This window comes from Tamandua tetradactyla, chromosome 15, assembly GCF_023851605.1.
Source record: "Tamandua tetradactyla isolate mTamTet1 chromosome 15, mTamTet1.pri, whole genome shotgun sequence".
Taxonomy (NCBI): Eukaryota; Metazoa; Chordata; class Mammalia; order Pilosa; family Myrmecophagidae; genus Tamandua; species Tamandua tetradactyla.
Window position 1 is genome coordinate 23,894,645 of NC_135341.1, and position 26,069 is coordinate 23,920,713.

The 26,069-nt window shown below is 37.7% G+C and overlaps 1 protein-coding gene across 7 annotated transcripts in view; it reads left to right on the forward strand.

Moving 5' to 3' along the window:
- The window catches only part of FHIT (fragile histidine triad diadenosine triphosphatase), a 1,619,043-nt gene that overhangs the window by 423,724 nt on the left and 1,169,250 nt on the right, over positions 1–26,069 (forward strand). For all 7 annotated transcript variants that reach the window (XM_077128814.1, XM_077128815.1, XM_077128813.1 and 4 more), the window contains one exon: positions 3,691–3,782. The gene's annotated coding sequence lies outside the window, so the exon portion shown is untranslated. The remainder of the gene's footprint in view (positions 1–3,690; positions 3,783–26,069) is intronic.

The window sequence follows — 26,069 nt, forward strand, 5'->3', positions numbered from 1 at the left end:
TCCACCAACAGGTGAAATCTCAAAACTCAAGGTGGAACTTATTGATTACAATGAATTACGAATACAATACAATACAATATTGAAACAGTACATTTTTCATAAAAAAAGAAGAGGTATTAGGAGGTAAACTCCCTATGGACAGGGGCTTTGTCTGTCTTGCTTACTGTTAAATCCTCAGGCTCAGCACAGTGCCTGGCTTATAGTAGGTGCTTGAATATAGTTTTCCAATTAAATTGGCTTAATCAATGGATAGTTTTGTGCTGACTTTCAGTAACAATGAAGATACACACACACGTGTGTGTGTGTGTGTGTGTGTGTGTGTGTGTGTGTGTGTGTATTCCATGCTTTTGAATACTTTCCTAGAAATCTATCCTCCATCCTGAATCCCTTCCCTTTCTTTACTTCTTTGAGGTCTCAGGTTTAGTTCTGATTTATTTGTTATAGTATCTCTTAGAAAGAACTGCTCCTTTGGAGCTCTTCCATTGACTTGAAAGGATACATTCCCTATGAGAGTCTTTAACTAATATCTATTCCCTTCAATAGTTTTTAAAATGAAGTCTGAACAAAAATGAAGATAATGGATGAAAATGAGAGTACTGATAAACATAATGATAATGATGGTGAGATAGGTGATGATAACTACTCACTTGAATGTTAGTCATGTGCCAATACTTTTACATAGGTTATTTCACTGAATGCCCCTTATAACTCTGTAAGGAAGGTGTCGTTATTGTCCCTGTTTTCCAATGAGGAACATGAAGCATAGAGAAGATTAATAACTTGAAGAGAGTCATGAATATAATTGGTCAGTAGAATCCAGGATTCAAATCCACATTCTCAAACTATGCAAAATTGTCTCCTTAGACTATTTTGCTAAAGTGTTCTTGGGCTTATAATCCAGAGGAACAAAATGACAGTCTCATCAACTACACTGAGTTATGTAACTTTACCCTGTGACAACCCTGAATAGCAAGAGTCTCTATCATCTCATTGTGAGATTTCAGCTGTTTCCTCCTGGGATCAGAAAATGTACAATTAGAGGCCAGACAACTCTTTCTCTCTATTTTCAGGGGTTTGGAGTGGGATGCTCTTTTCTCTCATCCTCTTATGGTGCCTAGCCCCTTTGCAGAATACCCTTCACAGCAATTCCATTTGTGAAGAGTTAATTGCACACTTCATTTGTTCATTTGAAAATCCAGTGTTTATTGCAATGCGGAGCAGCCACATTATTATTGGTATTTACTGAGACAAATTAAATGATTCAGTGTAGTAGTTCTGAAATGTCTAATTTCCTTGTGTGGAATCATGTTTATCATCACCCAAATTCAAAGGCACAAAATAGTGCACTTACATTGGTAACTTATTTATAACATTTCTTTTCTACCATGTTTGTTTTATTGTTAGAAACGAATCCAAACCCCATCTGTAGAATCATGCATACAAAATGATAGTAATTAAATATTAGTGAGTTCATGGGGTGAAAATTGTGGCAAATTTTGCATTGTATCAGTATCTTCTGCCTCCTAGTTGTAGAAGTATATGAAGATTTTGAGATTGCCAAATTTTTCTTTAAGGGATTGACTAACTGCTTATTCAAGGTCTTAGAACTTTCTCAAGTAAATGTACATATAAAGCATTGTTAAAAACATGGTATTAGCCCAGGAGGAAAAATCAGGTCCTTCTGGGCTTTCATTTTATGATTAGTGAACTTTCCTGCAAGCTTTTTTCTTCATAGACTCTCCCACCAGGAAGAGAAAGCACATTCTTCTGTGTTTTTCACAATTCTAGCCCCTTAAAATAATGGCCTCCTTGGCGCAAAGAGGAGAACCTTTGGTTATTAGCAGCAAAAAATGAATTATACTAAAACTAACTCTTTTTTTTTTAAGTGTGAAAATGTCATTTTGGAGGGGAAAAAATAGAATCTCAAGCCTCAGAATATGTAAGGTTAATGACAGACTTGTTCTAAGGAGAGAAATATGAAAAGTAAAATTGCCAAGTCTGCCGAAGAACTAATCAAGCATATTGTTCCCTTGATTCTAGAAAATTACAACAAGCTTTTTAGAAAGGTTGAAAAGATGCCCATGGAGTGCTCTCACTTTACTTTGTCTGTAAATTTGTGTTCTCTGTTCCCCATGGTGGTTCAAGGGGTGGGGTTGGGGGGCTTGGAGGGATGTGCTGGAGATGATGGTTGCTGGTGGCACCTGGCTTCCCCTGGCAGAGAGGGCTCCATGTCATTCCAAATGGCAAATGATTCCCTTTACTGGCTGAAGTTATATTCAGCCCTCCAAGCTGAGCCAACTTAAGAGGAACCACCGTCAGTCTCAATGATTATTAAAATAAAATTTTGAGTTTCATTTTTAAGAAACAACCATCTGTGACCAGCTAAGTGCATTGCAGAACTGGTGACAGTTATTTTTCTTTCTACTTTTCTTTTTCACTCTGAGAAAAAAAATTAAAATGCACTCTCAAAAATTAGCATATCCATTACCCAAAAATGAGCATTTGTTTATCTTTGGTCAGGTTTTAGTTTTTTTAAAATAAGGAAGTTATTGATGAAACCAAATTCCCTTTTAACTACCATGCCCTGTCCTTCTTACACCCCCCACTCAATAGGTATTAACTGAATGAATGATTATTTGTTTTCAATAACTATACTGAACAGACCATGTAACATGATATGGACCAAAACTAAGTAAAGAAAGAAAATAATAACCTTTAATTAGATCGTAGGAAATGAATAGATGTTTACAGTTATGGCATTCTTATTTCATAGAAGGGCAAGTGAAGGAGAAGCACAGTTAGAGATTGCAAGCAGACAGGAGCTTAGCAGCTTGAGGATGAGTTAATTGTCATCAACTGATTTATGGGCAGTGAGCTTTCTCTGGCTTCCTTGCCACTTCTCCACCTCTCAGTCACCCAGCCAGTAAGGTGAGGACGTGGGACTCGCACTTTGCTTGAGCACCCAACATTTGACAGAAATCATGTTTAGCATTTTGTCTTCATTAAAAGAAAAGTTTTTCTTCTAAATAAATGTATTCCTCAGGTGTTATTATGCCTATTTAACAGAGGTGGAAAACAAGGTTCAATGAAGTGGAACAGCTGCAAATACACCATAGGTAGTATATGGCATTGCTAGGATTCAAATCCAGGTCAGTATGCCAAAACTCCATGTTCTTTTCATTGTCAGATTCTCCCAGATTCTAGTGGACACCAGGGTTTTAAAGGAAAGGAAGTACCCGGACCTGTAAGTAGTTACTTAGAAAAGCTATTTGGCATAGACTACCACAAAACTAGAGAATTATTCTTCCTTGTAGGGCTTATGGGGCAGCCTCATCTTTTTACAAAACAGAGAACTCCAGGCCCGGAAGTGCCAGTGCCTGAGTAGAGTCAAAAGATGCAAACATCGCTGAACCAGGAATCTGAAAATGGAGAGTCAAGGCACCCTTCTGCCACTTCCTTCATGTGATTTTGTGCGAATTACTTAAGTCCCTCTGGACCACAGAATCTTTTCTGCAGAATAATGATAATGCCTACAGAAATCGCACGTGTGCCTTTATCCTGCCCTTTTAAAAATACCGACACAATCATGCTAGCTTACTATTTGTGGTGAATGTTGCTAATGGAATTGTCCCTGGAAGCCACCCAGATCACTACCAAAATGATAATGTAAATCTTTTGTTCATGATGTAGGTATCCCACGACCCCTGCCTGCCTAGACCCTGTATAAAAGACCAGTGCATCCTGCCGCTGAGGACTCCCAGGAGCAAGCAGTGGTCTGGAAGGTAGGGTTTATTTAATTTTAAATGTTTTCAAAGATTTTGATATAACCGACTTACTATGGGCATCTTTAAAACAGTACTAGCCTTCCTATGAACATATAAAATAAAACTTTTTCCTAACTTTTTTGTTTGCATGAGCAGGCACCGGGAATCAAACCTGGGTCTCTGGCATGGCAGGCGAGAACTATGGCTGCTGAGCTACTGTGGTGCGCCCATAAAATAGAACTTTTTAAATGGTAAAATTTCAAGGCTGGATTCCCTTGGAGAATTTATGCTCTTTTGATTCTATTTGTAGCTGCCATTTTAAAATTCAGATATAAATATTTTGTCAGTTAAATAAAAGAGTGATGACTTCACTTTTTGAAGAAAGCATTACCTTTCCTTTCCTTGAAATGTAGCTAAGCTGTTTCCTGATTGACATGCTATTATATTATTCTACCCCCATCAGACAGTTAAACATATTTAATAATTTTGTGTATGAAAAGTAGGGTTAAACAGTTACAAAGCCAAGTTGTTATGCTTTGCATGGGTTTGAAAATGATCTTTTATTTGAGATGAAATTAGCAGCAGCAGGAACATGCCTCTGATTTGATGTTTCTCCTGGAATGGCATGGGATTGTTCTTGGTCAGAAGTCCTAGTGGCCTATGTTGGGACAGAGTAGGGTAAGTCCAGTAGAAAGGCTTGAAGATAGAATGAAATGACTGCTTGTCTTCACCTTTGAATAATTTCACTAGATAATTTTAATGTACATTAAAAAAAATAGTAATAAAGAGGGAGATGTACCAATCTGATACTTGTTTCCCAGCATGTTGACCCAAGTGGCCTTGGGTCTTATACATATACTCTTGCTCTTTTCTCATGCTTTCTCATCTTTACTCCCTTAAAGTCTCCCATTCCTAAGTTTTAGCAAACAATTTAGCACATATAATCAGTATTGCAAATGAATTCTGCATTTATTAATTGGCACATATAATCAATATTATGAATGAATTATGAATATATTATGTGATATATATATATGGAAATGGTCACATGAAACCCATGGACTATATATAGAGAGAGAGGGGGAGAGAGAGAGAAAGCAAGAGAGAGAAAGAGAAATAGGCCTCTATGTCAGAATACAAATTTACTACATTCCTTTTCTCACTTCATTTGAGATCTAGTTTCCCATATCCACTTTGTATTATCTGCCTACATACCCTCCATACTGACTTCCTTTCTCTCTCGTTCCACGGTCACTTGAAACCCATGAGCTTCTGCAAAGTCTACACAATTGAGCCAGATTACCCCCAGAATTTCTAGGATGTGAGACATTGCTGCATCTTCTAGAAGTGCTCCTCAAATTCAGATTGTGTTGGGATGAGGCGAGCCACTCAATGTGACTGATTTCTCTCTGGTGAATCACCTGCCTGTCTAGTGAGTTTACCTAGAAGGGAGTAAAGGACTCAGGGCAGTGAATGAAATGAGGTGAAATGAGGCACTTGTATTATGTGCCTCTTTACTAGTTTTTGAATGTAATTATTTGATCCTTTTGTTGTTGTTCTGGTTAGTGTTCTTAAATCCTGCAGCAAGGCTGTTTTTAAACATGAAAGCTGTCAAATATGAAGGACATATTTTAGGAAGTGGCATTTATTATCAGTAATAGTAGAAAGAGGAATTGTAGGTTATAATTTCAAGTTTTAAAATCCCCACTTATTTTTCCTGACTTATTAGAAATATTTCTCTTTTCTCTCTTGGTAGTAAAAGGGATGTGCATATATATTCCAAAAACCCTTGTTTGCTATCTTTCCTCTTTAAGAGGACTGGCATAGGTATCTGCTGTTTGTTGTGTGGTCTCATTCAATTCACTTAACCTCTCTAAACTCTGGTTTCTTCCGCTTTAAAATGAAGCTAATTATAGGAACTACCTCATGTAGTGGTTATGAAGGATTAAATGACAATTTATGTTAAGTAGTACCAAGATGCTTGACTCATATTAGAACACAGACACTCTCAAGAAATGGTAGCCATGATGATTATTATTATAAGGAAATGTGCATTTACCAGCTCTATGTTGGTAATTAAAGACCGTATTGTCAGTATGCTCTTTCTCTTAGGGTATTTCCTGTTGTAATTTTTAATGAGGCAATAGACATATTTGAGATAAGAAAAATAAGGTAAAAGAAATAACTTGGGAAAGTACCATGTAGATAATCTTTGGTAGTTATGAACCTGTACAAGCCTCATTACTTTGAGATTAAAATGTTGTCTGTCTAAAAGCCAGATTTGATTGATGCTTTTATTATTTTATCATCTAATGTTGTGCTGCAGTTTTATTTCAAATCTTCTCATATACTTGGCAAGATGATCAAGGAAGTTGTGAGTATAAATTCTGTTTCTATTAAAAACCAAAACCAAGTATCGCTAGATGAGATAATGGATGGAGGGTAAATATTCTGAAGAGAGGGGCTAGAAAATGTAAAGGAATGTTTCCTAAATGTTTCTACTTGTTTCCACTTCCAGTATGACTGAATAAACTTTAGTGGACCTGAAATTTTCACAGATAACAACTATAAAGTTTTGACCAAAAAAAAATTACCTGAAGGCACTGGAGAATGAAAATGAACAGAAAAATTCTGGAGGGAAGTTGAAACTCAAAACTTGGAAGAAGATCAGTATAGAGTTAGTTACCTGTTTTGCAGCATTTAGAATGAGAGCAAGCTGAAGTTAATTTGTGGAGTGACTAATCTCCTGTAGAAAACCTATAGTATTTTTGGCCTGAAGAATCAAAGAATGATCCAAAAAGTAAGCAGGAAGGAAGGAAGGGTGGATCAAGAAATAGGAGGGGGCAACAGAAAACAAACAATAAAATAGTAGCTTTAAATGCAGCCATACCAATAATTGCAGTGGATTATTTTAAATAATTAAAATAATTATTTATTTTTAAAATTAATTAGTGGACTAAGCACTCTAATTAAAAGACAGACATTATTAGACCTGGTAAAAATGCAAAAATAACTAGAATCTGTTAAGATACAGCCTTTAAATATAAAGACACAGCTAGGTTTAAAGTAAATTGATGAAAAAAGATATACCATGGAAACTGTCAGCATAAGTCTAGAGTAGCTATATTAATATCACACAAATTCAACTTTAAGACAAAGAGCATTACCAGAATTTAAGAGCACTTTATAATAATCATGGGGTCACTACATTATGAAGACATAAAAATTATAAATGTGTATGCACCTGATAAGATTCCAACTGAGATCACTTTATGTATTTTTGAGTCTAAATTTTCTGAGGACTATCTCAATATTGGGTCAAGAGGCACAGGTGGCTCATCACTTTGAGCTAAAAATCATTTAATAAAATCTTGGAGTGAAAGCTTAACATAGATGAGGGAAAAAATGTAGGTGGAGAATACAGATGTCTGTGTACCTAACTGCTTATAAGTTATAAAACATACCACGTGTGTTGCATTTGACGCATTTTATATGTTTGAGCGCCTCCCATGAAACAGGATTCAAGACAGACACTTTCATAATTTATTCCTTCAAATAGAGTTCATAGTTAATTGTTATGCACCAGGACAGCTACTAAGTTCATTCTGGTTAGTGTCCTAGTCATACTAGTTGTTAAATATTGTAAGCCCTACTTACAATTGTTATATAAGCTAGGAGTATGTCCTGCATTTGTCAATGGATGAATCTATGGCTCTTCCCAGTCTTGCCTAATGTCATGTAACTGCTGGATGACAAGAGTCTGACTTCAAATCCAGCCTGTCTGTTTCCAGAAGCTTCCCCCACTATCTATACCATCTCTTCTGAGAAAGCCAAACTGACCAGTTGTTATTAGGGTATATATCTGGGGATTGGATCTACAATGCCTTTTCCTGGACTCCCTTGAAGACAATTTTGAACATTTTAATGATAGATATATCTGGCTACATTCTGGGGGTAATAAATGGCTGTGAAACATGGAGAAACTCACTATTTCACCTGGAGACAGGACCCATGATTTTGGCCCATTTCACTGGATGCACTATTATATGAGCTATTAAGCCTAAAAACTTCATGCATGCATTCTTGATGGAGTTCTGTATTTCCAGTAGACATGTTCACCATAAGAATTTAGAGACTGGGGTCAGCTTTCCCAGATATCCATGTTATCCTCTGCTCCCTGGGACTTGAGAGAAGGGCAGCAAGCCTGGGGCAGGGTCTTACAACAATGCATGGGGTCCAGAGGGATATGTGATCAAGTTTAAAGGGTCTGTGCATTTGAGTTTTAACTGCTTCCATTTAATCTGGCTATATTTATTTCTTAAAAGGTTAATATTTCATACTTTTCCATTGTTACTATGTATCAAATATGTACTAGATGTTCTTGCAAATATTAGCTCCCTTAATCATCATAATAATCTTAAGAAAGATATATTATCCCCATTTAAGAAAGAATGACACTGAAGCTTCCATATTATATCCTCTTAAATAGAGGAATAATAGATTTTCTCTTCTCCATAACATAGGACCAAAGCAGTAGGTTGTGGCCTCACTATGCTTGCTTGTGACATTGTCTATGATAAATGTGTGGGTCCCTCGCCTGGAGGCGGCTGAGCTGGGTCCTGGTCATGGCCTCCTTACTAGCCAGCTAAGAACTCTCCATCTCATTTGAGGTAGCTTTTAGCCAATTTAACCAAGATGACTAAAATATACATAGAAAATTAAGAAACAAATCTGCTAACCATAGCTGCTAACAGAATTGCAAATACACACTGAGTATGAAAATTCATGGAGAGTTTTCTGGAAGGCAGAGCAAAGAGAGAAGCACAGGAAGTTTCATTTTCTTTTGATCAAAAAAGGTAAAACATGTCCATTCCAGAAAGAAGCAAAGCTTTTCCTACCTCCAAGCACGGAAAGTGATTTCTCATATGCTTTCTAAGATTCTTTCTAGTTGTTGAGATTTTATTAAAATGGGGCTATAACCTCTGTCTTTCATGACGTTAATAGAGACTGCATTTGTGAAGCTATTCACAGTGTCGAGTGGGAGTTCTCAATATGTATGAGTTTACTGTTTGCCTTTCTATATAACTCTAATAAAGGTTCATGATAGACGTCTCAGGAGAGTCACATTATGGTTATCTTTCTTAAGACTCCATACTCTGCAGCTTTGTGTGTCAACTATCTATGTTTATTTCAGAGAAGTGATATAACTTGACCAAGCAAGGCCCAGCCACATCTGTGAGTTTTAGTCTGAATTTGAACCACTGGTTCTCTGCCACCAAAACTCATGCTTTTCTCCAGTATTCTACACTGCTTCTAAAATGTTGAATGATTTAGCAGTTTTGGCATTATTCCCAAGAACAATTCCGATTTATAAAGCAGATGATGTGAAGAACCAGCCCATATTGGGTAAGAATTCATGCACTGTGAAATCACTGATGGAGATTCATGACTCAGAAGGCTCCACATAGCCCCTGACAACATCACAGAAACTTAAAATGTCCATATTTTGTGTCTGTGCTTTGTTTTTAAAAAGTAATTTCTCAGTCAAGACTTGAGGGCTTGGAGAGTGACAAGGGAGTAAGGTCACGGCGGGGACCATCTGTGACAGCTTTGCCAATACAGTTGGAATGTTCGTCAACTGTAAACCTTATTTAATGAAAAGAAACCCAAAAAACCTTTTTATTAGTGTGCAGTGCTCTCTTGTCAGTTTGAAATGAGCAAACTGTCAGCCTGTCGATTGCCATGCCTGCAGTATATGCTCATTAAATCATGCACTGTGGGTTTCTACAGGTTGTCAAACTGCTTAATTGAAAAAATGTGTAACGCTGCTCTTATGGGTAAGAGGCAGGAATCAAAGGTTTGGAGAGCTTACTCTTAATATTTTGGAGTTTGCTTTTAACTGAAGCCAGAAATTGTTCTGTTTTACAGTTTTGATTAAAGGACTCATCTGCATTTTGGGGGTTTTGTTTATAATTCAAATACTGTAATTATAATGGAGCTGCTTTTATAATAGAACTACTAAATCCTTCTGCCAGCAGATAATAACCAGAGGGAAGGGCTCAATTTTCTTGTGTTGTAACTAAGACAAACTTGGGTGTATTAGGGCTGACACACACTGGGAATAAGAGATCTGGATGGGTTTTAGTCCTGCTGTATCTCTGTGGCAATTCTTCCCATTTGTAAGGAGTTTATGCCTTATCAATATCTCAGTGGGTGGGTTAATTCTTTCTGGGGTCTAATGCCCTCAGGCTATGGAAATTTCTCAATTTGTTTGTTCTTAGATTTTTAAAATATAACGATGACCATGCTCTACCCCAGAACAAGTATAGTAGGATCTTTGAGGGTAAAAACTATTTTTAAAAGCTCCCTGTATGATTCTAAGGTGAGCAAGGATTAAGAGAGACTAGGTTGATTGATTTAAGTAGTCCAGTATCTTAAATCAAGACTAATCTCACAGCCCTTATCATCAGCCCTTCCCACATTAATCAATCTTTCCTAAAGAGTTAAAAACCCTTTAGGGTTTTAGGGAGTTAAGGATGATGGCTTTTGGGCTTTACTTTAGAAATATTAAATGAGATTATTTAAGAATGTGTCACAGAAATCTTCATTTTTAAAGAGAGCTCTAGGTGATTCTATGCACCAGACTTTGAGAATTTGCTGAAGAAGCAAGATGGTCTTTATGAATGAAGTTTGGTGGAACTTCAGATGAGACTGTGTAAATCACTGTAAGTTCAGGGCAGGTTTTAACATTTTTAATGGTAGGGATTTTGGTACACTCATTTGCACCTGACTGGGATCATGAATGTTATAATTGCACATATGTTTTTAATAGCGTCAGCTTCACTTGGGGGAACAAAATCTACCATCTAGTGTCCCATGAGACTCAGCAGTGCACACACATTCTGTTGTCTCTTTGAACTTTACGTACCATAGTTAATGAAATGCTAGCAAAATGAACATTATGCTATTGTTATTAGTTGCTAAATTTAGTGATTATATAAGAAATTTTGCATTTAGGAACATTTTATGTTAGCTTTTCTAACTTAAGAGTTTCTAAAAATGCATGTTGATTGCTGAGAAATCTTAGTCAATTTAAAAATTAAATAAACTAAATTATATGTAACAAGTAATTTCAACAGGAGATAACTGTAAATATGAGCTATATGAAGTTGTCTCACACAACTGTGGAAATGGAAGAGTCCAAAATCCATAGGGCAGGTTGTGAGGCTGGCAGCTCTGAAAAAGAGTCTCAATGAGCTCCATAGGAGAGGCTTGCTGGCTGAAGAAGCAGTGAAAAAGTCTCCCCTCTCCCTTAATAGTCTCCAGTGATTGGATTATCTCATGGGTGGGAGGCATATACTTAATTGATCACAGATGTAATTTGCCACAGCTGCCATAGACTGATGATTTAATAAGCCAGCCTTCCAGTTTATTAACCAGCCACTAAATATCCTTGCAACAATGGGCAGGATAGGGCTTTCCTGACCAGACAGCTGGGCACATCCCCTGGCCAAGTTGATACCAGTACCTAACCATCACAGACTGAAAGCAACCCAAGTATCCATCAACAGATGAGTGTATCAACAAAATGTGGTATACACATACAATGGAATATCATTCAGCCATAAAAAGGAATGAAATTCTGATGTATGTGACAACATAGATGAACCCTGAAGACATCATATTGTATGAAATAAGCCAGACACAGAAGGACAAATATTGTATGATCTCATTAATATGAAATAATTAGGATCAGCAAATCCATAGAGTCAGAATCTAGAATCTGGTTAACAGGGGATGGACCAGGATAGAGAATAGAGTGTTAAGGCTTAAAGAAAATGTATCATCACTGTTTCATTCATCTGTTTACCTGCTTCTTTTTTTAAACTATCTCTTTCCATAGAATGTAAGTTTCATGAAAGTAGGAGCCATAGCTATACTTCTTTATCTAATCAATCACGGGGGGAAAAACTGTAGTGACAATTGATCATTTTAACATTGCCAGCAAGGATTAGTCCACAGGAATGTTGTGCTACTAGGAAGAACATTACAGATGTTTTACAGATAGTCAGGAGATATTTTAGAGCATCTTTTTAATTTTTTAAATTAAGATTCTATAACTTTAAGACTTTACTAAGTGAATGATGGGAGGGAAGCTATATTCAAGTTTCGTGTGGGCCTTCTTTCTTACCTCCCCAGCAACCAAAAGGAAAAAGAAAATTAATAGAAAATCATCGAAATCAGCTTTTCTGTACTTTTTATGACCTCTAGATGAATGAAATGGTTAATTATTCACTCGAAAATGACTACTTTGTATTTTAGAAAGAGGCTGGAAAATTTCTTGCAATACTTAAATTGAGTAATAATTTAGAAGTCTGATTCTTTGGAGAATGGAAGTTCCCTTAGTACCCACTCATTTTCCTCATTAGTATTTCAGACAAATTTGTAAGTCATGATGAAGGTGTCAGATGTTTCTAAGTCAATTGGTTAGAAGTTGGATTAAAATTGGAGGGAGATATTTAAACTTAACTCTCTAAAATGTTGATTTCATGGTGCTGATAGCTTTGTGATTGTGTTGCTTCTGATTCTCAGCAATGCTGTTACTGTCATAGCAAAGTCTATGTGAACTGCAGCAAACTTTTACTGTGACCCTGCTATGTGTGCCACATCACATTAGATACTGGTTGGGATACAATGGAGCCAACATAAGCCTGACCTAAAATAGTTCAAAATCTGATGAGAGAGACAATATGTCTATAAATGATTATTCTCCCAGGTAAAATAGTTTCATGTCTTTAGAGAGAGTTATGAACAAATACCTTAGGAACCATTTGCTTGCAGATTAATGTGAGGGATCTGCATAATAGGGTATCAGTGATTTAAAATAATGTGGGAAAATCAAATAACCTAGTACAAAATGGTATATGCTGGTAACAGCAAGGAGATTTATAAAGTGATTAAGAAAGGAATGTCGACATGAGAGTCTGGTCCAAATTCTCAGGAGTTCATAAAGCTCCAGGTATGTCTTCATAAAGCTTCCAGGTATCCTAGGAGGACTGAAATGAGCTTCATCCTATAAAGTACAAAGGTGTTTAGCTGGAAATTTCTACCTCTCCACCTCTCCTAGTGAGAGGTTGTGGCTTTAACAGGAAACAGTGTTGTGGCTGCTGCCAGGGATGCTGTTATTCTCCTGTCTCTATGGGAGAAGTAGCTAAACCCCACAACTTCTGAAGAGATCTTGGTTTTTCACCTAAACAAAATTCTTTTGCATTTAAGGGTCACATCTGCTGCCACTGTCATTGACTTTTTGTTAACATAATGAGGATCTGGAAGCAAAAACTCACCTTAAGGAGTAAAGGATTTTCCTACATCCTCCTGTGGATTTCCAGAATATTCTTGTTATGAGTACTAATCCTTCCCATTTGTATATGTTATTGAAAAATCCCTTTGATGGTTTTGATTTGTGAGCTTAAGTCAATGACACGTTAAATAGGACTCTTAGTTTGAGCAAATGCAACGATGAAAGTCCTTACGAACTTACTCTCCTGTCCTTCCCTGTAAGTTCTCAACGTAGCCATGTTATACAGCTATTCACTTGTGCAGAACAATTTGTGCAAAATACCTATCTACTTATTTAACAAATGTTCAGTTAAGTGCTTACTGAGTACCAGTTACTCACAGATTATGCTCAAAATATGTGGTCAGCTTAAAAGAGGAAACATAGCAGGCATGCAAAATGCTGTCCTTTATCTCCTGAAGTATTATGTGCATGCTGAGAATGAAGGATTCCTTGCAACTGGGGATGGAGAGAAGACTTCCTGCAAGAGGTGTCTTTGAAAGAGGGCTTTGGAGGATGGATGGAATTTGGTTATGCAGAGTTGGGCGATGGGGGAAGGACAGATGAAAAGAGGAAGAAATAGTAGGTGTAGAGATAGAAAACCTGGAAGTTTGCAGGTAAAAGTGCACTTTGACTGAAATGTAGAATATATAAAGGGAAATTTTCCTTCATAAAATTGGGCTATCTCCTACTCAAAGGGCTTCTTATGTAAAGAAATGATATGCCAGGTACTGATCTATATGCTTGGTTAAGCTTAACTTAATTCATACCCATAATAACCCTACAAAATAGATGCGGTTAGTATTCCCACCTTATAGATGAGGAAACTGAGACATAAATGGATTAAATTATTTAGCTAATGATGGAGCTGGGATCTGAATCTAGACATCCTGGCTCCAGAGCCCTTGCTTAGAGAGGAGGCCTGAGTATCTAAGCCAAAGTGTGAGGGGAAGTACTGGGTGTTGGTAGACTTGTCAGTGGGGCAAGATGCAGAGCTTCAGGACGTTGTGCAGCTGTGGGCACTTCCTTGTGCAAGGAGAGGGACAGAACCCCTGCTTCCAATAACCATGAGGGGAATTGCAGTGCTCTTGCCACCTTCCTGTAAATTAGCCATGCTTGCAGCCATTCATGGAGACAAATTTTTGGTGCAGGGGAACAAAAGTGTTTTTCAGGCGTTCTGCTGTGGTGATTAGCCTAGGACAGGGTTATGAAAGGAGCTTTTCTGCCTCCACTGCCTTCCGGGGTTACATTCTTAGTGAATCTACTGCCTCAAAATGGAGCTTGTTAGTTGCGTGTCATCCAAGGGTGGCAATTAGTTGCATGTGTTTGGTTGGGTGCCAGCCCCCAGGGCGCCAGACTGCAGTGCGGGAGCCACTGTTTGTCATGAATTAGTCTTTAAATAAAAGCAAGTTTTTAAAAATGGAGCATGCTAATTTGGGTTTTGCTAACCCCCTCTGAAGAAGGCTTGGCCTGTTCAGTGCCAGCTGGCTGAGTTGGCATGCAACAAGAAACTGGGTCACTACCAAAAATCTCCTTGCTCCCTCCTCCCCCTTTGAGAGCGGAATGGCAGCGAGGAGCGGGTTGACTGAGAAGCAAGGTGAAACAAGGGGCAGGGACAGCATAGAAATCGGGATGATTAAACGGGACTGAACAGCCATGTTAGTCCCACTTTTCTGACCGTCTTAGAAAGGAAGGTCAGATTCTCTCTTTCCCCACGCACAGTGTCCTCGGCCACCATTCAGTGACTTTTTACATAAAAGCCTTCCTCATCCAATTGCTTATACACTGTACCTTTTATACTCTTCCAAGTCATACTTAAGGGATTATCACTGCAGCTTTTAACTTCCCCTAGAAAGAGCTGAATGAGTGTGAATGGGGCGGAAGAGTCTTCAGTGAGAACGTGTCCCCCACCCCAAAATGCTCACAAAACCTCTAATCATGAGGTAAGAATGCCATCCTGTTTTTGGTGGCCACTGGCTACAACTGTACTAATTAACAATTACTGTATATATCGTCAATAATTACAAGGAGTCATCTCACACACCCAACTCATGGTAATGGAACGTCATACACAAACCACGCTCTGGTCCTTTTAGCGTGGTGCTTTTTTCAAATTAAGAGCGGGCCCACTGACCAAGATTTTAATTCTTGAGACGCAGCACTTTGCCAAATAAGTGCTAATTTGAAGATTTGTTTTCTCATGCTTTCCAGGTGGGTAATTTTTGATCATGAAAAGTGGCAAATATGATGCAATCAACAGGTAAAAACAGGAACTCTACCTTTCATTTCTTTACCTATTTTGTTTTTGTTTTGCAAGCATCCCTTTGGATTGCTCAGCATTGGGAAAGGAGCCTTATAAACAGACAAGACAGAGCAGGAATTTAAATAAGCTTTACATTTGTTTTGAAGATTCAGGAAAGATGGAAGCTTTTTCTCTTAAGAATGTATCTGTGCAGCATATTGAGAAATGTGAGTCGTCCTGGTTACTAATGTGGTGTACATTAAATTTCCTGGGGTGAGTTTAAAAAAATTTTTTTAACCTGTTTATTTGATGCTGGCACCTTTATTCTTCTGCATGCAGCACATTAAGTTTACCAATTAACTGACACCCAGTTCCTAAGAGACTCTGCCTGAAAGCTTTCCTGACAGGACAGAAATTTGTTTTTGTTTTTTTTTTACAAATGTCAAGGCAAAATTGACAATGAAGGACATTTTGAATACTTGAGTACTGAAAGTAGTTTTATATGAAATTTTATTTTTTCAAGGCAGTGCACTTTGCAGTTTATTTAAATACTCATTTAATATTTGGGGCTGGGGGGGGTCCTCGGCAGGACAATGTGTTGCTTTTAAGAATAGGAGTCGATAATGAGCCTGTGGAGTCTTTCATTTATGATGTATGTGACAACATTGTGGTGGATCTGATATGGGATGCATATGATTATGTCTGCAAGCTGAAAATAAACCAGCTGGTATTTGTTCTGAAAACGTTCCGAGAACACCCTCCTGTTAATGGCCCATGGCTTGATCCAGCATCTGGTAAACTAATGTATTGTCATTTTTACCGTGAAAGTCAGCACAAACCATTAATGATTCCGGCAGCCATTTGCGTTCTTTTCTTGTCTGGAATACGCCGATTACCATGAAATTATTCCTGTTAGAGACATGATTGAATGATAGTAACCTGACTGTAACTTGTTGGCAGAAATTCTTTCATAATGACAATTATGAACTGTGCATTTGAGTCCTTGCTGGGCTCTGTTAAACAGGGAGGTTGGATGTCATGTGTTTCTAGCCCCTCACAAACAATACTTCTTAATGACTGTGTGAATTGGAGAAACTGTGCTGTCTTGCAGATTTGTTTCAATGTGGGAACTTATCATTTTTGTTTGATTTGTTGGGAGAAGTAATTGAAGATAGTGTTCAGGGACCACTTTGCAATGTGCACACATTATGATCATCACCACTACCTCATATATAGAGTTCATCTTTGCTCTCATTATAGAAAATATCTGAATTTTTAATGAAATATACACATGCAATCATCATCAAAGAATGAAATAATACTATCAGTGCCAATGACCTTAAGAAAAATACAGAGAGCCAAAAACTCTCATGAGATTCTTAAGTTAATTTTCACTTCTCTTTTGCCTGATCTAGACCCGAAAGGCCACATGACCTGCCTAACTGAAAGTGTATATTGGGGAAATAGTTCAATATGTATAATTAAGAGCAGCAGGTAGAAAGAACAGCCCCAACGCCCCCTGAAAATTCCTGTTAGGTCTTCTGTAAGGGGCTGGGATGAATCAGCCTTATTTTCCAAAAAGATTTAGGGAAATAAATTAATTCATGTATTATAGGCTTCATATGTGGCACACCTCCCATCCTCGTATTCCGCTTTTTACTCTAGCCATTGCTGTGGAAACCAGCTTAGGAAAGGGATGATCCCAAAGCCTAGAAATGCAAGGGAGTTAATTACTCATGGAATAATCCTGACCAGTGGCAGATGGGAACTGGTGGATAAATGCTCCCTTCTTCCATGTCTCATTCAGACCATTTTGAGGTCCATTATATAAGGTTTCTTAGAGGGTCACAGCAGGATTGAACCCCAATTGCCCACAGTGGTGACTGTCTTGAGAATACACCCTTGTTGGATTTCCCTCCAGAGAGGATGCTGTTGGTACCCCACCAGGTTTGCCATTACTAGCTCAGCACACTCAGGCCCCAGTTGCTGAGGGTGTTGGGATGCAAAGTTCTCACAGCTGGACACTTCTGAGAATTATTCTCCATTGAGGGACACTACCATCTCCAGAAATACCTGGGAGGTTCCCCCTACTCTTTCCTAAGATTGACAGATAGCCAATGACTATTAAGCTGTCAAGATGAGACACAATCCAAAGTTCCTTGTGGGATCAGGTGGAGGCTAGACTTCAGCTAAAATTGCATATTTGCTTGGTGTCTTCACTGTCTCATCCTGCTCCCTCACTTCTTTAGTCAGTTACTTGCATGAGAATTTCCATGCAATTCTGCTTCTAAAGAATCTGACTTAAGACACCTTTTCCCTTGTTTTAGTATCCCTAGCTCCCCATTCCTATTATCTGGGACTCCTTCCCAAATATATTACCTGCTTGTAAATCTTCTTCTCAGGGACCTGCTTTCCAGAATTGGGTGTGTGTGTGGGCATTGGAGAACCCAGGCTAATAGTGAATAGTATACATATGTTTTGAGTCTCCCCTTTATGCTTCCTGCTGGATTAAATGCACATGGTCTCTATTAAGTGCCTCATTGAGGAAAATTAGATTTAGACAGTATTAAGCAGCATAAGATTATACTAAAGTGTTGTGGATTGAATTGTGTCCACCCAAAAACATATGTTGAAGTCCTAAATCCTAGTACTTGAGAATTTGACCTTATTTAGAAATAGGGTCATTGCAGATGTAGTAAGATGAGGTTATATTGGATCAAGGTGGGTCCTAAACTCAATAGACTGATGTCCTTATAAGAACAGGAGAGAACCCACAGAGACTCAGATATATAGGGAAGAAGGCCGTGTGAAGGAGGGAGAGTTTGACGAATTGCATCTACAGCCAAGGAACACCAAGTATTGCAGGGAACCACAGGAAGTTAGGAAGAGGAAGGAAAGATTCTTCTCTAGGACTTTCAGAGGGAGCATGGCCCTGACAACACTTTGATTTTGGATTTCTGACTTCCAGAACTATGAGAGAATAACTCTGTTGTTTTAAGCCACCCCATTTTGTGGTAATTTGTTCAGGCAGCCCTAAAAAACTAATACCTAAAGTGAATGATCCAGACAACAAAGGTAGAAATTGAGAGAACTGTTGTGTGGTGCTAATGAGGGTGTTAGAGACTGTGTGGAAAAGGTGTACTTGAATTTGGTAGAGAGGAGCATTTGGAAGACAGGAAAGAGTGGGGTAAGTATGTTCAGCTTGGAGAGACAGCATGAATAAAGGCTCTGAGTGTGTTTAAAGGTTCAGGGAACCTTGACATTGCCATCCCTGAAGGAATGCAGGCTTCATGCTGGAGGGGTTGAATATGTCTAGAATGGATTTTCATTGCTTTTGTTCAACAAATATCTTTTGAAAACCTGTGATTTCTGGGTATTATGGTATGTATTGGAAATGATAGAGCAGAAATTGTACTTGCTTTCAAAGAGTTTACAGGAGAGCAGATAGACAAGAAAACAAATAAACTTGTATAATTAGATTTCTTTCTAAGGTTCTGAAGGAAATGAACTGGGGGTATTGGAAAAAAAAAAAGAAGTGTTGCATATATTAGATAAGATGGACCAGGAAGTCCTCTCTAGGATGATGCTTAAGCAGAGCTCCAAAAAAATGAAAGAAGTCAGCCCTGCAAAGGGGGTAGGGGAAAAGAGGAACATTTTGACTGGAAGGATGGCACATGCAAAGCCCCAAGGCACAAAATGCCTCAGTGTTTTAGAGATCCAAAAAGAGGCCTGCATGAGTAGATACTACTGGGTAAGGTAGGGAGCATGCGAGATGTGGCTGGAAGATAGACAGCAATAGGATTTTAGAGGGCATCATATCTGCATAAAAGACTTTGAATTTTATCTTGGATGTAATGAAAGCAATGGAAGGGCTTTAATAATGGAAGTGATGGTTTCCATTTTACGTTTTAAAAATATTAATTTGTTGTGTGGAAAATACACTGGGGAGGCATGAGTAGGTATAGTGAAAGCAATGAAAGGGCTACTGCAGTAGTGTGCTGGAGAGATGAGCAACTGGTCTAGAGTAGAATTAATGAATGTGAACTAGAATCTACTAGAATGCATATCCGAGAGAGCAGCAATGTAGCCTGTTTTGATCACTGCTGTCTAGGCCTATGTCTGATATTTGTGGGGCCAGGGCAGGAGTACAAATGGAAGCTACCACCATCTGCCTAAATATTTAAAAGTTATAAATCTAGCTAACAAACTGCTAAATAAATGTGGGTGTGTGTGTGTATGTGTATTTTGGTCCTTCTACCATGGCAATGTAACTTTTTAATGACAAATTAATTTGATCATTATCGCTCATATTCTGTTATTGGTCTGATGATGTTTGGATGAGTGCAAAAAAGACCTCCATAGTTCATAAATTATTAAGATACATTTCATAAAATTTAGTATTCTTATCTCAATTTCAACAAAATGATGTTGTTATAATCAGAGCTTTTTTACATAAAGTATGTATTTTGACAGCAATGATCGAAAGCTGGGATCTGCAAACTAAGGCGTAAGGGCCAAATCCAGTCACACTTATTCATTTACTTATTATCTATGGTTCCCTTGGTGCAACAATGGCAGGAAATAGCCACAGCACAAAGGTTGCCATGGGGAAAAATATCTTACCATCTAGCCCTTTAGAGAAAAAAATTGAGGACCCAATTGGAAAGGATTAAAAACCAAACTGCGTTTGTATTCAACATGTATACAAATTAAATACATTTTCCTCGGGAATCTAAATTAAAGTAATTAGAAGTGTTAAGATTATTTTTTTCAAATGTTTCCAAAAAAGTTATAGTTCTTATAGAATATTCAAAATTATCTCTTAGAATTAAAAGGCAACTTACAGAATATATTAACAAATAGAAAAATTTTAAATCAAAGTGTTTAGTATGGCTGAATTTTTCATTTTTTTGACATTCTAATTAAACTTCATTAAATATTTTCATCAGAATAGAACTCTTTGCAATTTTGTGTTTAATGTCCAGCTAGTTGCCAACGCAAAGAGTTGGTAGCAGATTTGATATATTATGTTGTGACCTATATATATTCAAATTTAAGGGCAGTATGAATTGTTGACTATTGCAAAACCTGCCTAAGCCACTATATGTAACTGTTAGGAATTCTGCCTGAATTTGTGAGACCTCTGGAACTGTGAATTGGAACTAGAAGATTTTGATGCAAGAAAATGGATGCGCAGCACTACAGGGAACTGAAATTTCATTATGCAAGAATCTGAGGCATTCATGCTGGGAGGAAAGATTTAACAAATTAATATGTCCTTTTTCTAAGTACTTCGCAGCTCCAACCCCTCCCACACCACAAAACAGTGTCCATTTCTGACATCTGCAGTTGCATAACCCAACCATAGCCCTTTGTATTGTTCAAACTCAGTCACCTTTTCTGCAGTGATATTATTCAAGAAAGGTAAGATAGTGTCTTCGTTGCCTAGGCTGCTTAAAGCAATACCATGAAATTGTTTAGGCTTAAACAATGGGAATTTATTAGCTTACAAACTTGTGGTTTTGAGGCTGTGAAAATGTCCACATCAAGGCATGATCAAGGTGATGCATTTTTTTCGAAGACAGGCTGCTGGCAATCCTTGGCTCCTCTGCCGCATAGCAAGGCACATGGTGGCATCTGCTAGTCTCTCTGTTCTCTACTGAGTTTCCTTATTTTCAGCTTCTTGCTTCCATGGCTTTCTTTCTTTCTGTCTCTGTATTCATTTGATTTATAAAAGACTCTGGTAAGAGGAGTAAGACCTATCCACAATGAGATGGGTCACACCTTAAACGAAGTAGTCTCCTCAGTAGGTCCTACTTACAATGGGTCCATGTCCACAGGAATAGGTTACATTTAAGAATATTTCTTTCTGAGGTTCATACAGCTTTAAGTCACCACAGCGTTGAAGCATTTTCCTAGGGCATGGACAGCTTCAGGCACAGGAGTAGAAGTTAATGATTGTGCTGCACCAGAGCCGAATACCAAATTGTGAGCAACAGAGGCCCCCTTGTGTTCCTTAATCATTTTCAGTGTGGATGTGTTTGTGATATGGAAGTTCCTTTAAAGTGTGGGGTCCAGGATATAGCAAACAATAGAGTAATGCAATAGATAATGTGCAAACTCCAGAAATGCAAGCAGAAACAAACAGAAGCATAGTAGATTTTAACCTCTGTAAATCAATGACAGTCAAGTGGATAAAAAATAAGTAATCTAACCAAAATAACTGATGAGGGTGGGCTAGATAATACATAAGTTTGGATTCTGATAATGAAAAATGTATCTTCTTTTCATTGGCCTTTGGAAATTTTACAATACACGGCCATTCTTAGGTCATAAAGAAATCTCAGGAAATTCCTAAGAAATTAAACTGTAAAGTCCTCATTGCTTGATACAATGAACTAGAAATCAATATCAAAATCTTCCAATCTGGACATTTCAAAACTCTTTTCTAAGCAACTCTTAATTCCAAGAAACATTCAAAACCCAACTTGAAGAATATCTAGACACCATTTATAGTGAAAGTACACGTGTAAATGTGTGGGCTACAGCTAAAGCAGGGCTTGGAAGAAAGTTTTAACTTTCAACACCTCCTTTATAAACAAGAACAATAACAATAAAAATGTAGGAATTATGCATCTAACTTGAGAAAATAAAATAAACAGAAGGAAAGCAGAAAGAACCAAACAAAAATAAAATCAGAAATTAACTCCTCTAATTTAAAAACAAATCCCAGTAGGTATCATAAATGAACTCAAGCACTGATTCTATGAAAACAATGCTGAACAATGAAATAGTCTACTCACTAGCCTAATCAAGAAAAAGACAGAAAGGAGAAAAACACAAGACTAGGGATGAAAAGGAGGAAAAGAATTGCACTTAAGAAGAAATTAAAAGAATAAAAGGAGAACCTTCGAAATATTTTTGCAAGTAACTTTGAAAATCTTGATGAAGGGATTTTTACGTAGGTAAACAAGGCACCCAAATTTGACCAAGAGAAAATAAGAAAACTAATAACATTAGGAAAAACTGAGGATGTTGGGAAAGATCTCAGAAAAACTCCTGGTCTTTATGCTTTCAGAGGTGAATTATTTTGAATTTTTAAAGAACAGATGATAGTGCTTTTTAAAATGGAAACTGGTAAAATTAATTTTTTATCTGTATAACGGATACTATACAGCTATTAAATAGAATGTGGCAATTCTGTGTGTATAGTTATGGAACGATCTCCAGAACATAAAGTTAAATGAAAAGGAAAGCAAGATGTAGAGCATCTTGTCTATTGTATCATTGTTTGAGTAAATATGTGTGTGGCGGGGTGGGGGGTGGTGCAGGGTGTTGGTGGTGTGTGGCCTGTGTGGGTGTGGGGTGATGAGTGCGTGTGGTGTATGTAGTATGTTTGTGGTGTCTGTGGTTTGTGTGATATGTGTGTGTGGTGTGTGGTGTGAGTGTGGTGTGTGTATGGTGTGTTTGTGTGATGTGTAGTATCTGTAGGGGAATAAAAAAACAACTGATAATAATGATTGCCTCTGGGAAAAGGGAATCGATATGCTGGGGACAGGTAGGAGGGAAATACTTTTTACTGTATGCCCTTTTATACCTGTGAATTTGATACTAAGTTCATGTATTAGATAGCCAAATAATTATAAAAATAAAGTTATCCATAAAACAAAGAAGGGAAACTGCCAATGTGTTCTCTGAAGCCAACAAAACCCAGATACCAAAGAATGACAGTACAAAATAGAAAACTATAAATAAAATCAATTTTATTTATGAACAATTTATGAATTCTTCACTTAAAATGTAGCAAATAGGGCGGGCCGCGGTGGCTCAGCGGGCAAAGTGCTTGCCTGCTATGCCGGAGGACCTCGGTTCGATTCCCGGCCCCAGCCCATGTAACAAAAAACGGAAAAACAAAATACAATAAAACAAGAAAATGTTTAAAAAAAAAAAAAAAAAAAAAAATGTAGCAAATATAATTCATCAGAATATTGAAAGAATATTAGCCCTATCAAAAATGGGGCTTATCCCAAGAATGCAAGGATGCCTCAATAATAAAGTATGTATTAATATATTCTTGATTGCTATCCTGTGCTACTGCTTGTTTAATAGAGCTGTATGTGATCAACTGTCATCCATCAATGTAACTATAGCCATCTACTGCATTTTGTTAATTCTAAGATGCTGTCAATTATAACATCCTGATTTCAGAAATGTTAACATGAAAATTTTTTTATCTTAGAATCAAAAGTACAGTAGTCATCTGTCCATCCATCCATCTATCCTCTTTTCTCTCCCTTTCCCTGCCCTCCTCTCCTCCCCCTCCCCTTCTCTTCTCCTTCCTATCTATCAGTTGATCTAGTATACATCCAAAATTTATATCCAGGATATATTCTAGATACATCTAAGATATACTCTTAATTGAAACAAGCAAGAAATAGAAAAGTTTGTACACTAAAGTCCAATTTGTCTATTTTTTAAAAGAATATTTAAATAGGGACAGATTGTATACCAATTTACTTCTGCAGATAAAAGTAAATACAGGAAGCTGTAAATAAGGGTAACCTTTGATAGGAAGGACTAGGTCAGCATGGGAAGGAGTGTGAGAGAATGGAAACTTTTATTTCCTGTCTTTCTATGTTATTAGATTTTCTAACCTTATTCTACTCTCAGTTATATTTAAAAAAATATCAACAGGAGTTATTATGGCAGGGAGATGAAGGTTTGTTTGCTGCCTTGTTATAGCAGAAGGTGCCTATGTACTTCCTAGAACCCTTCCAGCCATTTCCTCATTTCAGTGAGCCCTGCCCCAACTGCTGTATACTTTTCCTTCTAAGGGCTGGATCTGCAAACATTTTTCAGGACTGATCTTGAGTTACTGGCATCACTAGTCCTGCTGAGAGCTACAAGTACGTGGGAGTTTACAACCCCCCCCCCCCCAGGGCAATCCTAACTGGTGAGAGGGTCCAGTTCCCTTGCCTCTGGTGGGAATACTCCATCCATAGGACTTACCCAAAATCCTACCCTTGCTTGACATCTGCCATTTCCTTACCTGCTTCTTGCTACTTCTTCACTAGTTTTTTTCTGGGAATGCTTCTTTAATAAATTATTTGTTCATGAATCCTTTGATCAGCATGTGATTCTGAGACCTATGACGTGTATTCAATCTGAACTTTTATGAGTACTAAGAAAGAAATCTTTAAATGTCTACATGTATGTGTGTATATGCATGTCATTAATGGCATAATTTGCATGCCATTAAATGTATGTATTTATGTATGTATATAAACAAATAACATATGGTAGAATCAAATGATATTGAGACAGCAGGGAAATGAGGACTGCTTCCTTCCTTTGGACATTCTAGTGTCTCTTAGACACTCTTAGAAGCCCTATAATCCTTTTTTTATAACTAAATAAATAACTTCAACCTCTGCTTTTCTAGTTTCAGTAAAAGGACACTTGCCCACCAGCATTGACACAGCCATTCATTTCACTAAACATATTTGAAGACCCTTATTCAGTTACTTATAGCTAATGTATTATGCAAGTTCTTAACAACTTCTGGGGCTCATCTTGGTCAAACACAAACCATCAATTCTCATCGAAAGAAAACAAAGCAATTGTTATATTGAAGGGCTTTCTCAAAATGGAATTACTAATGGCCATAAAGGACTCTGCCTACTTTGAGAGGGTTTTGTATTGTGATTCCTCCGAAGTGGGCCTCGGTGGACAAGTGAATTACCAAAAAGCACTTCTACTAGTAGATTGCATTGGGCCTCTGAGTCCAGGGTTCGTTGTCAAATAAAACATGCCATTTGGGTGCAGTATCTTTGCATTTTTAATCATGTTTGATTTGCCAGTCACATATTTGCAACAGGTTCCCCGACCATCAGTGTGAACCACCAAAGCTGTGTTGCAAATGTTTATGTTCCTCAGGCAATTTATTTATTCTGGTAATTGCTGGAGTATTTATAATCTTCCTGTCTTTATCCTGAATATGTGCCTGCATTTAGAATCATGAATTTCTCTGGATTTGAGAGGCTGTCGACAGAACAGGTTTAACTGTAACATACTCTTTATGTGAGTGCATGTGTGTGAGGCGTGCATGTGTGTACACATATGTGTACATGGGGATTTATTCTCACTCCAACAAACAGGGAAACATAACGTAACACACGTAAAGGCTTAAGAAAACAACACCTGCGCCTGCCATAAACAGCTGAGGGTTTTCTCGTTAGTATAGTGCTGGGTATTAGAGGTAAAAGCAGTTTCTAAGGTGTTTAGGTCTGCAAAAGTTGGGTGAGAAGGTCTTGGGCAAAGACCATCTGATAGGAAGCTGCTTCTCTTGTCAGGGCATTTCCTGACAGAGCTTGAGAGAGGTCAGATCCTCTGACCCAGGGGGGCCTGTGTTTGGAACCAACCCACCATCTGGGTGAGCTTAGGAGTTGTTAGTGAATACTGATGAAGAGATACCAATTTTAAGAAGAGGCATGTATAAAATTGTAGTTGATAAAATATTATACTCTACTACAACGCCTTTTTATGTATGACTTGAAGTTTCTTAATTATTGGATTTTTTTTTTTGCAGTCATTTAAGGAGATAAAGATTCAGGAAACTGAGATTTACTTGGGAATTGGAATGTTCTCATTCATAGTTGCCTTCACATTATTTAGGGCTGGCAATTCATTCATACTTGACCAAAGACCTGAAATCTGTGTCTCCTCA